The sequence below is a fragment of the Dasypus novemcinctus genome, chromosome 7 (genome assembly GCF_030445035.2).
Source record: "Dasypus novemcinctus isolate mDasNov1 chromosome 7, mDasNov1.1.hap2, whole genome shotgun sequence".
NCBI classification, from domain to species: Eukaryota; Metazoa; Chordata; class Mammalia; order Cingulata; family Dasypodidae; genus Dasypus; species Dasypus novemcinctus.
In genome coordinates this window covers 108,360,991-108,375,068 of record NC_080679.1, presented here as the reverse complement: position 1 = coordinate 108,375,068, position 14,078 = coordinate 108,360,991, and the positions used below count along the sequence as shown (strand labels likewise).

Sequence of the window (14,078 nt, the reverse complement as noted above, 5' to 3'; positions counted from 1 at the left end):
GAAAATATGTGAATTAAGAAAAACTATAGATAAAAGTTCTGGAGAAATCTTAGTTAATGGTACATAGGGATTTTAGATAAATAAAAGTCAGTAGCATGTGGTATTTTTACTTAAAGCTATGAAAATAAGTGATATTTAATAATCAGTAAAATGGGGAAGGAAAATGAGAGAGAAACTAAATATCATTGGATTTTGATCATCAGTGTGGACTGATATTAATCAAGATTTTAAAAAGGGAAAAATGAGACTGACCACTTAATCATTGTTTTATAGTGCATGTGTAGATAAATATATCAGGCTCATTCAATAAATGTATACTTTTCAGGAATCCATAGCAGTCCTTTATGAATTTCTATCCCTACCCCTGCGTCTTTTCAATGGTAGGCTTCCACTCCACCCTAAATTCCCTACCCACAAGTACAGAAGCTCAAGGATAGACGTTTTCTCAGAAAACTACTACTCGCAGGGTTGTATTTTCTCTCTTGGTATTTTACTTAATTTTAATGGATCATGCTAATAAGTAAATTTGACTCCGTGTCTACTAGACATAGACACGTGTTTATATATTTATGTTCACACACATAGGATGGAAAGGAATCCTTGTGTGTTTGTGCAAGCAGGGCACAGAACCACTATTTGCTTCCTGTTTTGGACAAGATTTTTGCAGGCTCCAGGATCTCAGAGAATCCCTGGGACATTTTGGTGCCAAATAGCACAAAAAGGAGAAAGTATATGATACGATAATTTGAAATGCCCATTTGTCTTCAATTATTATTACTATTTCAGATTTATATTGAAAAAAGACCTCCCTAGCCTCTAGAATAAATGATAAGAGTATGATTGGTAAAGTGCAAAGCTTTAACAGCTCTTTCCTGGAATTGCCAATAAAAAGTCTTTTTAAGCTTTTTCTGTTCTACCAAATCATTGCTCATTACTCTGGCAACCTACTACAACCTCAGATCATGCAGACTTTGGAAATATGGTTTATTTGAAACACTGAATGGAGATGGACCTTCCAGCACTCCACGACTATTCACAAATAGTGTCTTTCATCCACTAGTTTCATGGATTAGAGAAAAAGACATGCTGAAAGGAACTTTCTCTGGAGGTAATTATTCCAGAAACAAGACTTCGCTGTGCACATACTCATATGTTCAATAAGCCATATATTCTTGGAACTTAAAATAAAATTATCAAAAAAATAATACATTTGAGGACACATAAGTCTGCAAGAATTATGATCAAAACAGCTTAAAATTGCCAATGATTTATATAGTGCCTACATTCCTGAGTTGTTAGAATACAAACTGTGTATGAATATCACAAATTAGGTGTCCAGAGATAACAGTACCCTAATAAATTTTTCTCACAGGATTAGGCCAGGATATAATCCTGCAGTGGAAATGGATGATTTTCTAGCATTCAGAGAAATAGACAACATAGATATTATGATTGAGCTCTTCTTCACGACTTTTATATCTGCTTTTTAAAATGGACGTATTTCAAGAGATATTGATGACATGAATTGCACCAAGCACCTCATGATTCTATTATTTTTGCTATTTCTTATATTCTCAATCAAATCTGATAAGGATTTTTATTGGTCTGATATCCTAATTTTTTAGGTATTTCTGATTTTCTCAAGCAAAGCCTATAAAGAACATTTGCTATTTCTGTGTTCTAATTCAAAGGAATACAACAATTGATGGTTGCAGGATCAAAGCGGAGTTTGCAAACCTTTTCTATAAAGGACAGATAGTAAATACTTCAGGTTTTGCAGGACATAGAGTCTCTATCAAAACTACTCAACTCTGGCAGTATAGCACAAAAGCAGTTACAGAGGAATGAACAAAAATGAACATGGCTCTGTTCCAATAAAACTTTATTTATGGGCACTACGAAATGAATTTCTTCTCATTTTCACATGCACAAATATTCGAATTCTTTTGATTTTGATAAGCTTGGAAAAATGTTAAAAAAAAAAACAGTTTGTGCACCTTATAAAAACATGCAATGAGCCAAGTTTGGCCTAAGGGCCATAGTTGTCCAACTCATGGATTTAGACAAACAATATATTACAAAAATAAATAAATGAATCCCTGTGGTAGTTTGAAGCTTTTGTAGACTCTAGAAAATGCTGTTCTTAAAGTTAATTCATTCCTATGAGTGTTAAACCTATTGCAGGTGAGACCTTTTGATTAAATTACTTCAGGTAAGGGCATTTGATTAGATTGTGTGACCCAGGGACGGTCTTAATCCTCTTACTGGAGTCCTTAATAAAGAGACGAATAAAGACACAGAAACAAAAGAGGCTGCAGGGACAGAGAGAAAATCTCCTAGAATCTGAGAAAGGAAGCCAGAAGCTGAAGCAAGGAGACCAGAAAATCAGAGGCAACCAAAATCTGAAAGGAACGGAGCCTGGAGGGGAAGGCAGATGCCACCACTGTGCCCTGCCATGTTCCTAAGCATCCACAACTGAAGCTCAGGAAGAAAGCGTCTCTGATGATACCTTGGTTTGGACACTTTCATGGCCTCTGAACTGTAAATTTTTAACCTAATAAATTCCCATTTTAAAAGCTAGCCCACTTCTGGTATATTGCTTGACAACCTTTAGCAAACTAAAACAGAAATCGGTGCTAAAAGTACAGGGTGTGTACTGCTATGCAAATACCAAAAATGTTGAAGGGACTTTTAAAATGAATAAGTTGAAGATTTTGGAAGAATTGAGAAATGCTTGTTCGAAAAGGCTTAGATTGCTTTGAAGAGACTGTTGGTAAAGATATGGACGCTTCACATAGAAGAGGTGGCATTGGAATGGGAAAAGTGGACATAGTGGACGAAGGGTATGGGGAAAGGCAGGAAGAGATGAGAGGTGGAGGCGTCTTTGGGACATGGAGCTGCCCTGGATGGTACTTCAGAGGGAATCACCGGACATTGTAAATCCTCACAGGGCCCACTGGATGGAATGGAGGAGAGTATGGGCTATGATGTGAACCAATGTATATGAGGTGCAGAGGTGCCCAAAGATGTACTTACCAAATCCAATGGATGTGTCATGATGATGGGAACGAGTGTTGTTGGGGGGGGGAGAGGGGGGGTGGGGGGATGGGGTTGAATGGGACCTCACATATATATTTTTAATGTAATATTATTACAAAGTCAATAAAATAAAAAAAATTAAAAAAAAAAAAAGATATGGACGCTTAACATATTTTTGAAGAGACCTTAGGCAAAAATAGTGGCATGTGCCATTTCAAACTGGGAGAAAAATAATCCTTGCTTTAAAGTGGCAGCGAACTTGGCAAAATTGAGTCCTGAGGTCAAATGGAAGGCAGAATTTGAAAGTGATGAGGATATTTAGTTGACTAAATGTAGAGTTGACTAAATATTTAGTTGACTAAATGTAGAAAGTGAGGCCTGGCTTCTCCTTGCAGCTTATAGTAAAATGCGAGAGGAAAGGGATACACTGAGAACTTAACTCCTAGGCACAAAGAAAATAGAAATTGATGGTTTGGGAAATTCCAAGCTTCCAGAAAATGAGTCCCCAAAGAATAGTGCACCATGTTTAGATTTAGCTGAACATGAAAGCAGCCAGTCCTTTCAGTGTAAGTCAGGATTGGAATTGCTGCTCTCCAGAAAGTATCTGTGGAAGTTTTATGGTCTGATGGCTTGGACCCGTGTTTTCTGCACATGAAACCAAGAAGTTTTCTGTGAGATCTGTATGAACTGAACCACTGCCAGCCTGGACTAAAAAGGACAGGAAATTTCTGAAAGATATTGTAGGTAAAAATGAGTTTAAATGCAGAACCATGGACACTGAAGTCTGCACTGAAGACATTTCCCTGGGCAAATAGAGCCATTTCCCATACCCATGTGTGTGGGAAATGGCGAGTCTGTCTTCGTGTTTGAAGACATTGGGCTTTTTTCCCCTTTGTTCAGGAAAAGTGTTGCCACCCCAGGCTTTAGAGAGGCTGGAGCACATTCCCTATGGATGGGGAAAGTTTGGCTCCCACCCCAGGATTTTGAGCCTGTGCCCCAGAGTGGTTGAGCCTGTGCCCCAGAGATGGAGTAGGGTCTGGCTCTCAAAACAGTGTTCTCAAAGGTTGGACCAAGAGTCCGAATACCACCCAGATTCTTGATGAGGGCAGAGCCAAGAACATGGCCATTGGGCAAGCTCTTGGAAAAGGTGCGAGTGCTGGTCTCTCCAAGGAGAGGCAACCATGTTTCCGTAGATGACTCTCAGACTTTGAAATTTAATGGAGTATGCTCTGCAGGTTTTCAGAACTGTGAGGGACCCATCACCCCTGTTATCCTTCCAATTTTCCCTGATAGTAATGGGATTGTTTATTCTATGCCTATCCCTCTTTTGTATATTGGAAACAGATACAGTTCATTTTCTTAGTTTCACAGGTCCACAGCTGGTGGGGAATTTTGCCCAAAGACAGACATGACTATAACCGATTTTGATGAGACTAGTTCTTAATACAGTTGCTGAACTGATTTAGGGTTTTTAAAAATATTATGATGGATTGAATGTATTTTGCCTATGGAAAGAACATGGATTTTGGGGATTGAGAGAGTGGAGTGTGGCAGTTTGAAGCATTTGTGGACCCAAGAACATCCTGTTCTTTAAGCTAATCCATTCTTGTGAATGTAAACCTATTGTTGGTGGAGTTTTTTATTAAATTACTTCAGTTAAGGCCTTGGGTTAGATTGTGTGACCCAGGGTGGAACTTAATCCTCTTACTGGAGTCCTTTATAAATAGAGGAATAAAAAGCCACAGACACAGAAAGAAGGCCAAAGAGACAGAGAGAAAAAAAAACTCCTAGAAGTTGAGTGAGGAAGCCAGCAGGTGAAGCAACAAGACCCAGAGGCAATCAGAAGCTGACAGGAACAGAGTCTGGAAGAGGAAGCAGAGACTGGAAGTTGCGGCCATTGTACCCTGCCATGTGCTTGATAGCCCATAGCAGCAGCTTGGGAGTCATTTCTGATGATGGCTTGATGTAGACACTGTCTTAGTGGTCAGAAATCTGTTAGCATCTGTAAAGGGTATTTATTTGGGGTAGAAGCCCACAGTTACCAGGCCATAAAGTGTAAATTACTTCCCTCACCAAAGTCTGTTGCCATGTGTTGGAGCAAGATGGCTGCTGAGGTGGGCAAGGGTCCAGGCTTCCTCTTCCTCTTAAGGCTCCACAGTTTCAGCTTCTTCCAATAGCAACTGTAGGCTAGGATAAGTCTTGTCTCTCTCCCAGGGCTCATCTCTCTCCAGGCTCAGATGCTCTGTTTTTTCCACAAGGTTAGCTATAACTATCAGACTCTCTCTCCTCCAGGCCTCTGCTGTGTCTACGAAGTCATGTATATTCCTCTGTATTCTTCTCCTGTGTATTTACTTCCTGGTGCTCTAGCATGAAAAACTCTTACTAACTCTTCTGCCCTGTCATTTTCTCTGTGAGTCCCTGCCCTCCAAGGGGACTCAGAGTCCTACTGAAGTGGTCAATCAAAGACTTAATCATTATTTAATCAAGTAAAAGTGAAACCTCTGAATCCAATACAATCTAATATGCCCAGAGGAACAGACTAATTTATAAACATAATCCAATATCTATTTTTGGAATTCATAAACAATTTCAAACTGCTACAGACACATTTGCAGTCTCAGACCTGTAAGCATGTAAGTTAATAAGTCCCCATTATAAAAACCAACCCATTTCTGGTATATTATTTGGCAGCCTTTAGCAAACTAAAACATCCTGACCCCACCCCCCCAAAAAAAATGTATGTTGCTATATCAAAAGCATCATGGAAAATTTTTATGCTGCAAATATCCCCTAATTTGAGCTAATAATGTTTAAATCCTGTTTTGCACTTTATAGAATAGCATCAATTTTTCACATGTATGATCTCACTTAATTTTCTTTTTTGATATATGGAGAAATGGAGATTCAAAGCATCTTTAAGTCATATGTCCAATTACATGAGCTAATAACTACTGAAAACTTCAGAGGGGAAAGAACCCAAAATCCTGTGGAAATATAACAAATTTTTGTGAGTGTGCTGGTCATATTTGTATAAGAACCACAAAAGCACACCTTCATGCCGACTGACAGATACAAAATTGTTAACTTTTATATACTGTCATCATTAACAGACACATTTATATGTGTAATTTAGTTTGCCTTCTAATTTAGGTTTTAAGAGAAATTCAAAAGTACCCATATTTAGCCAGCTTTAAATTCTGAATTTCCAAGAGTGTAATTTCAAGGACAATTAAGTTCGTCAAGAAAATTTTTCAGAGTAATCTACATTAATAATTGGAGCCCCAAAGAAAGGCAAAAACAATATCATTATTATAAGCTCTTGCCATTTTTGTTTCCCTCTTAACATTAGGGCAACTTGGTTGTAACACAGTGCTTTACTTCTAGTTTAATTCAATAACAATTTGGAATTCTGAAAATGTTTAACAATTTATTTAGTTAAGGACTTTCAAAATATGACACAAAATATTGTAATAACCATCATATTAATATGATAAATTTGTGCTATTATAGCTCATCAAAATATAGTTAGTATTTAGAATCCTTAAACTTTATCCATATATCCTATTTTATTTTTAAGATTTATTTATTTCCCCCTTCTCCCCTCCCCCCCCCCAACCTGCTGTTTTTTTCTGTGTCCATTTGCTGTGTGATCTTCTGTACTTGTTTCTCTTTTTGTCTTCTCTTCTCATTTTTCTCCTCTAGGATTTATCGGGATTTGATCCTGGGACCTCTGATATGCAGAGAGGTTCCCTATTAGTTGCACCACCTCAGTTCTTGGTTTCTTCTGCACTTCACCTTGACTCTCCCCTTCATCTCTCTTTTTATTGCTTCAGCATCTTGCTACATGACTCATATGCATGGGCACTGGCTTGCTGCACTGGCAATGGCTCACCATGTGGGCCCTGGCTCACCACGTAGGCATGCTTTCTCTTCTTTTTCACCAGGAGGGCCCAGGCTCAAACCTGGGTCCTCCCATATGATAGGCGGAAGCCCTATCACTTGAGCCACATCTACTTCCCCATATATCCTATTTAAAAACTCTTCTATGATCAGAATAAGCTCCTCTGAAAGCAATATTAAAATGAAATGTTAGTGTTAGTGAATAATTTGCTGTATTTTTAATTCTCTTATAGAGAAATATTAAGGAAAACTACATATAATTACATATTGTGTATATAACATTTTCATATCTCAAAAGAAAATCATTCAAGGCAAACTCTTCCCCCCCAAAAAGGAGGTTTATTACAAATTATAATACAGGTGAACCTAGTCTTTAAAATACTAAAAGGAAGTGGGTAGGCAATGAGAAAATTACTATAATCCAGATAATATTCATTCTTCTACAAACATTTACAACTTAGATTCCAGGCCTGTGCTGTATTTGGAGAGAATCATAACCAAGAAATTTGTCCCTGACATTCAGACACTCATTTTTGGTTGAGACAGACATGCAAACAGATTTGTATATTGATTTTTTAAATGCTTTGGAAGGAAAAGACAGGTGACTAATTCTGTGTAAGGTAGTCAGGTAAGATTTGACAGATGAGGTGACTTTTAAGGTAAGTTCTAAAAACAGCAATTTGTAAAGTACTGTTTAACCTAAACTTTCCACATTCATAATAGCTGCCACTATATCCTATGTCCAATAGGTTCTTAAAATGTTTGTTGTTAGTGAAAATAACCGTATCAAATTTCTTCTCTTCTGTCCCCTTTTCTTATAAGCATTCTCACATCCAGATTGAACACAGTCATGATAGTTCAAACTTAATTCTCAGTCCTGAGTATTCAATAATACACATGTTGGGAGTGTTATAATTCAAACGAGATCTACTTGTTCTTCCTCACAATTTATAATGTGGTATTATGTTGGGTACATCTGTGGCTAAAATAAATAAATATATATATATATGTATATATATATTAGGCTATTATAAAACACACACTCTAGTAGATATCCAGGTATAGATTTAGAAATGGTCAAGGTCTAAGTTCATTGAACTATAATAATAATTAGAAAATATGTTTTAAAGCATTACTAGAAAGTTCTCATCACAGGAAAATTTAAAAATCTATAAATCACCACCCATATTATATATGTTCTATGAGAAAAAGTTCCTCTGGAAATTTTCTGTAAATTATGGCAGTCAACATGGCAGGTGTCAAATACCCTTGGTGTTTTGGCATCGAATCAATCCTAAATGTTTATATATATTATTATATATTATATTCAAGAGTATATCTGTTTTCTACTCTTATCATAAGAAACAAATAAATGGTGGTGAATGAAAATAGACAAGAAGCATAGGATCTGTGATTAGGGTAAACATTTTCTTACAACTCTGCAGATTGAGCAAGCTGTCTAGCTCAGCCTCAGTTTCTTTTTAAATAAAAGAAATATAATAATAATATCAATTCTTCAGCATTGTACTCAAGATTAAATATGATCATTTAAGTCAGAATTTGGGGCTGGCTGATACACAATGTCCACAATAGGCATTCTATGGTTTTTAGTGTCAACTTTCCTATCCTATTATAATTAGACATCTATTCAAATCTTTTATCTTTTGTAACATAAGATTCCCTGGCTAAAAATAAGTTGCTTTCCTTCTCTTCATACATGCTTTAAGAAAATGAATTTCATAACTTTATGAAATATTATGTATATATATTTTATAGTAATATATTTCTACTATACCTCTGATATAGGAGATTTGAATTTTACCTGAACTTTTTCCTAAATAACAGAACATTATAAAAGATTAGACACTCCAAATGTTGCATAATTATTTGAAATATAATATTGTTACTCATAAAATAGTCTTGTATTAAAATAGAATTAGCAATGAATTTGGAAGGAGCAGCGCAGCACATTTTTATACTTTATTCTCTTCCTCTCATTTTAATGCAGGATTGTGTGGAATGGCCTTTTATTCCTCTACTTCCTATTAATAGAGTTATAATAGTTTTGTTAAACCAGATTCCCTCTCTCCTAATGTCTACTTGCTGCTCTTTTGAAAACAAGGACTTACATGGGAAAGTTTAGAGGTCCCAGATTGCTATCAAGTATTAAGAAAAAAAATGAGCTCTTTCTGTACTAAGGAAGGATTTCCAAACTACCTTATTAAGTGAAAAAAGCCAGGTATAGCATAGTGTGTCAGATTGCTACCCTTAGAGTGAAAACTAAATACATTTATTTACCTACATATATGTATCAACTAACAATCTAAGAAAATATAAGCAATTTAAGTTTGGTTGCCTTCTGGGGAGGAGTCTGGGTATTCAGGGAGAGATTATAGAGTATCTTACTTTTCATTCCATACCTTTTAGAACTTCTACATCTTATAGTATATGATTATCTTTCTTTAAAAACAAACAATAAACTCCTTGAGCATGGAAGAGAGTCATTTAGAATACTAAATATGAATCATCAAGAACTCATGGCTCTCCAGGAATATTGAGATGAGGGAATCCTTTGGCCAAGATCTTCCAGGACATGGGGCAATAAAGTAAAGTACATTGCTTCTTCTGACAAGGCTTTTCCTTCTTACTCCCCAACTCCATCCCCAGAGAGATACAGGAAATGAATTGGAAGAAGATACTGGGAGTTACTGAATTTTTGGAACATATACATTTTTATGAAAATCTCTATTGAAATCATGATTGAACAAAAGCATTGCCCTTTTCTTTATGGTGTTATTCCATGTCCATGAATTCTCCTAAAATATTGCCACTACAGTGATTTGTTTGAATTTAGATCATTCCAAGATCTTAGCAGATTAGCAATCTGGGTGTGGGGTATGAAATGGATCTGGTCACTGTGATTCAAGTTTATAGGCTAATATTGAAATGTTTACCTTTCTAGACAATAGAACTTTACAACTCTAATGATCACATAGATGTCACATAATTCCATTTTCCTGTAAACCAGCACCAAACTCAGTTTTTTACTGCACAATTTTCTATACTCATTCTCAACAACTTAAAAGTTAACAATGAATAATACTAAATAATTATTGCCTGGTGCTTTGTGAATTGTTTAATAATCTCCCTTAGTTTTCACAATAATCATAGGAGGTAGGGGCTAGTATCTTCTTTTACAAGTGAGTAAACAAAGCATCACAGAGATTAGACAATTTTCCAAGGTTCATGTAGCTGGGAAAAAGCAGATTTGCAATGAAACCAAAAGCCATGCCCTTAAATACCAAATTGTGTTGTCTCTATCAACCACAGTGATGAGGGGTTCTTTTGATCCACGTCTTCCTATAGTCCATCTCTCATATTTATTTGTGGTCAAGAAAATCCCTCTCTCTCCAGATTACAACTCTTGTTTTTATGCACATACATGTTGGTCTTTCCCATAATGAATTATCAGGCCTGTCTTCTTCCACACACAGCTGGCCTTATGCTCATGTTCAGTGTGGTAGGTACTAAGGCCCTCCAAAGTTATCTATATCCTAATTCCCAGAATCTTTAAATATGTACTTCACATGGTAAAAGGGATTTTTCAGATGTGAGTAAAGTTCAGGCCCTTGGGAAGAGGAGATTGTCCTTGCTTAACTTTGTGGGTCCAATCTAATCATGATTCCATAAAACCAGAGAGGCTTTTCCATTGTGGTCACAAAGTGATATGACTGTGGAATAATGGTCAGAGAGATGTGATATTGAAGGCTTTGCAGCTGGAGGAAGAGGGTCATGAGCCAAGAAATATGGGTGGCCTCAAAAACCTGGAAAGAGATTTTCCCCTAGAGCTTCCAGAAAGGAATGCGGCCCTGCTGACACCTTGATTTTAGCCAGTGAGACTTGTGTGAAGCTTCTGACTTAAAGAATTGCAAAGACAACAAATTTGTGTTGTTCAAGCCACAGTTGTAGTGATTTGTTATGGCAGGAATGGAAAACTACTATCACCAGATATTTTAGTGATGCCTCCCTTCACTTCCAGCTAGTCCCACCATCCCAACCTCCAAACCTAGATAAGTTTTATCCTATGCTGGCCGTGATATAATTGAGCCAGAATCTGCCAAACTTCAGATTTCTTATCATTGTGTACATGCCACTGTGGCAGTTTGAGATTATTTGCAAGTCCCAAAAAAAGAGATTATGTTTGTAAACCAATCTGTTCCTCTGGTGTGATACCCTTTGAATGTGGGAGTCTCTCAAAAACATATTCATTGCCTACTAGAGGAGGACTGACCAGTATGTCAAGTCCTCAGTGTTGTTGCATGTAACTATGAATCTTGTTCTTCAAGGAGTGAAGCCTGGTGGTTGCTGTGGGCCTGGAGGGGAGGGGGAAGGAAGAATAGAATAGATGGAACATGGGGCATTTGGGGGGCATTGGAGTGTTCTACATGATCTTACAATGATGGATATAGGCCATGCTATATTCCATCAACATTTATAAAAGTGTATGGTCCAAAATGCAAACCATAATGTAAACGATTGTCAATGAATAGTAGCTATGTTTCAATATTTGTATATCAATTGTAATAAATGTACCATCCACATATAAAATTTTATTAATAGGGGAAAGGGGGAAAGAGGGAGGATGTTGGGTATATGGGAATCCCCTATATTCTGTAATGACTTTTCTGTAACCTAAAATTCCTTCGAGGACAAAATGAAAAAAATAAAGCACTGGGGGAATAAATGGAGGAAAATGTCACTGTTCACGTGAGACAACAGAACTTACAGTAATGAAAGAGATAATGTCAAAAACATTTTAAAATATTTTTTCATTATTTTTTATTATTACAATTATTTATTTATTTGTATTTTATTCCTTATTTTTAAAACTATCATTATTATTTCTTTTTTTATTAATTGCATCTGGTTATTTTGTTCATTTTTTAAGAGGTTTTGGATCACAGAGGGGTTACAACTATGACAAGGGAGGATCATTTGTGTGGGGTGTCAGTGATGGGTGATACATGGAAGGAGGTTCACCTGGGCATATATATAAGGTGTATAAATGTGTTCAAGTGTTCATGGATATTGTCACAGTGGGTGGAGATTCACACAATAACTGAAAGACTTGAATTCCCATCCTGGGGAGCTCTGTCACATTCTCTAATTAAACAGCAAGAATCCCCAAGTAGAGGGGCAATGACTAATGAAGGAGGATGGTCCATTGATGGGCCCTCGATATTGATGGCTGTAATTAAGAACCTTTACTTCTGAAATTGAAACTTAGCCTAATATTATAGGGTGCCTAAGTGTAACCTCCTGAGAGCATCCCTTGTTGCTCAAAGATGGTCTCTCTCTAAGCTGAACTCAGAATTATAAATGCATCACCTTCCCCCTAGCATGGGACATGACTCCCAGGGATAAGCCTCCCTGACAATAAGGGATTACTACCAACTAGCAATGGGACTAGAAACAGACTTTGTCCAAAAGGGAGAAAGGGTAAAGACAAATGAGTTTAAATGGTTAAGAGACTTCAGAGTGAATCAGGAGGTCATTCCAGAGGTTATGCTTATGCATATCTCAGCAGGATCTCATTAGTGTCAAAGTAAATACTACCTCAAATAGCAGGGCTCCTGAGGTCTCTGAAGGCATCCAGACACTATAATAAGGGCAAGTAGCTCAGGAGTTTGGTGTCTTGCCAGTGGGTCCTACTTTGGAATTTATGCTTCTCTGTGTGACAGAGTTGGACTCAGTTGTGGTTTCCCTATACATGGCTCTTCTTACCCTACTATTTAAACATATAATTAGTACTCGAGTTGATAGGTGTATGTCCAAGAGACTAAAATCTCTGGGCTGTCCACATACCAGTTGGGCCCCGAATCTCAAGGGAGTTGCAATACTTATTCTCCAATTCATTGGACAACTAACAAGGAGATTATGGACAATGACCATCCTAAGGAACCAAGAGAGTCTACAACTGCCCCATGGGATCGAAGCCCCTTCTCAATTAGAAGTGGAGTGGGCATCACCATCCCAGAATTCTCAGGATTGGGGAATGAACAAAGTACTTAAGTAGATTTGGTATGCTATAGACTTATTGTGATTCTAGGAATGGAAGAAATTATAATATTGATGTGGAGGCATTGGCCACTGGAGTTTCTGAGGGCAGGGACAGGTAAAGCCAGGTGTAATATGGGTACATTTTGGGGACTTGGGAATTGTCCTGAATGACATTGCAGTGACAGATACAGGCCATTATATATCATGCCATAACATACAAAATTTTGTGGGAGAGAGTGTAAACTACGATGTAAACTATAATTGATGCTTAGCAGCAAGGCTCCAAAATGTGTTCATCGATTGTAATGAATGTACCACACTAATGAAGGATGTTGTTAATGTGGGAAAGTGTGGGAGGGGTAGGGAGTAGGCCATATGGGAATCCCCCATATTTTTTTATGTAACATTTATGTAATCTAAGTATCTTTTTTAAAAAATTAAAAAGTATATATTAAAATAAATAAGTAAATAAATAAGTTTACTTCCCAACATCCACTTCCCCCAATTTGTTTTAGTTCATTCTTTCCACATTGCAAGCAAAGGTAGTCTTTTAAGTTATCTGAACAAGTCTTTTCCTAACCCAAAATATTTGAGAGTTCCCATTGCCAATAGAATAATGTCCAAAACCTTTAGCCTGGCATTTAAGCTTTTTTATAAGCAGGTCCAAGGTGCCTTTCCCAACCTAGCTCAGCATTCCCACCTTTATCCATCCACTCCTCATTTCTGTCACCAAAGACTACCCAGCATTTTCCAACTACAATGGATTCTCGTGACTCTGTGCTTTGGCTCATGTGTACCTTCTGACTGGTATGCTTTCCCTCACTTCCTACCTCACTATTCTTTTATCTTTACTTCCATGCTTTTCTCAATGTCTCCTTCTTTTTAAGTCTTCCTTATTTCCTTTGGTCTAATTATTCCTTCATTCATTATTTATTCAATTTATTGTAGTAACTGTGGATAGAAAGATAATAAGAGCTGGTTCCTGCTTTCAAGGGGCTCATTATCTAGTAGAAAGATAGAAAATAAATGAAAAATTGCATTATAATATACAATATGCTTTCTAAAATCAGTATGTATTA

General features: G+C 36.9%; 1 protein-coding gene across 1 annotated transcript in view; it reads right to left on the bottom strand.

The window, feature by feature from the left end:
• Positions 1-14,078, bottom strand: part of LRP1B (LDL receptor related protein 1B) — a 2,023,931-nt gene that overhangs the window by 1,419,751 nt on the left and 590,102 nt on the right. The window lies entirely within an intron of this gene.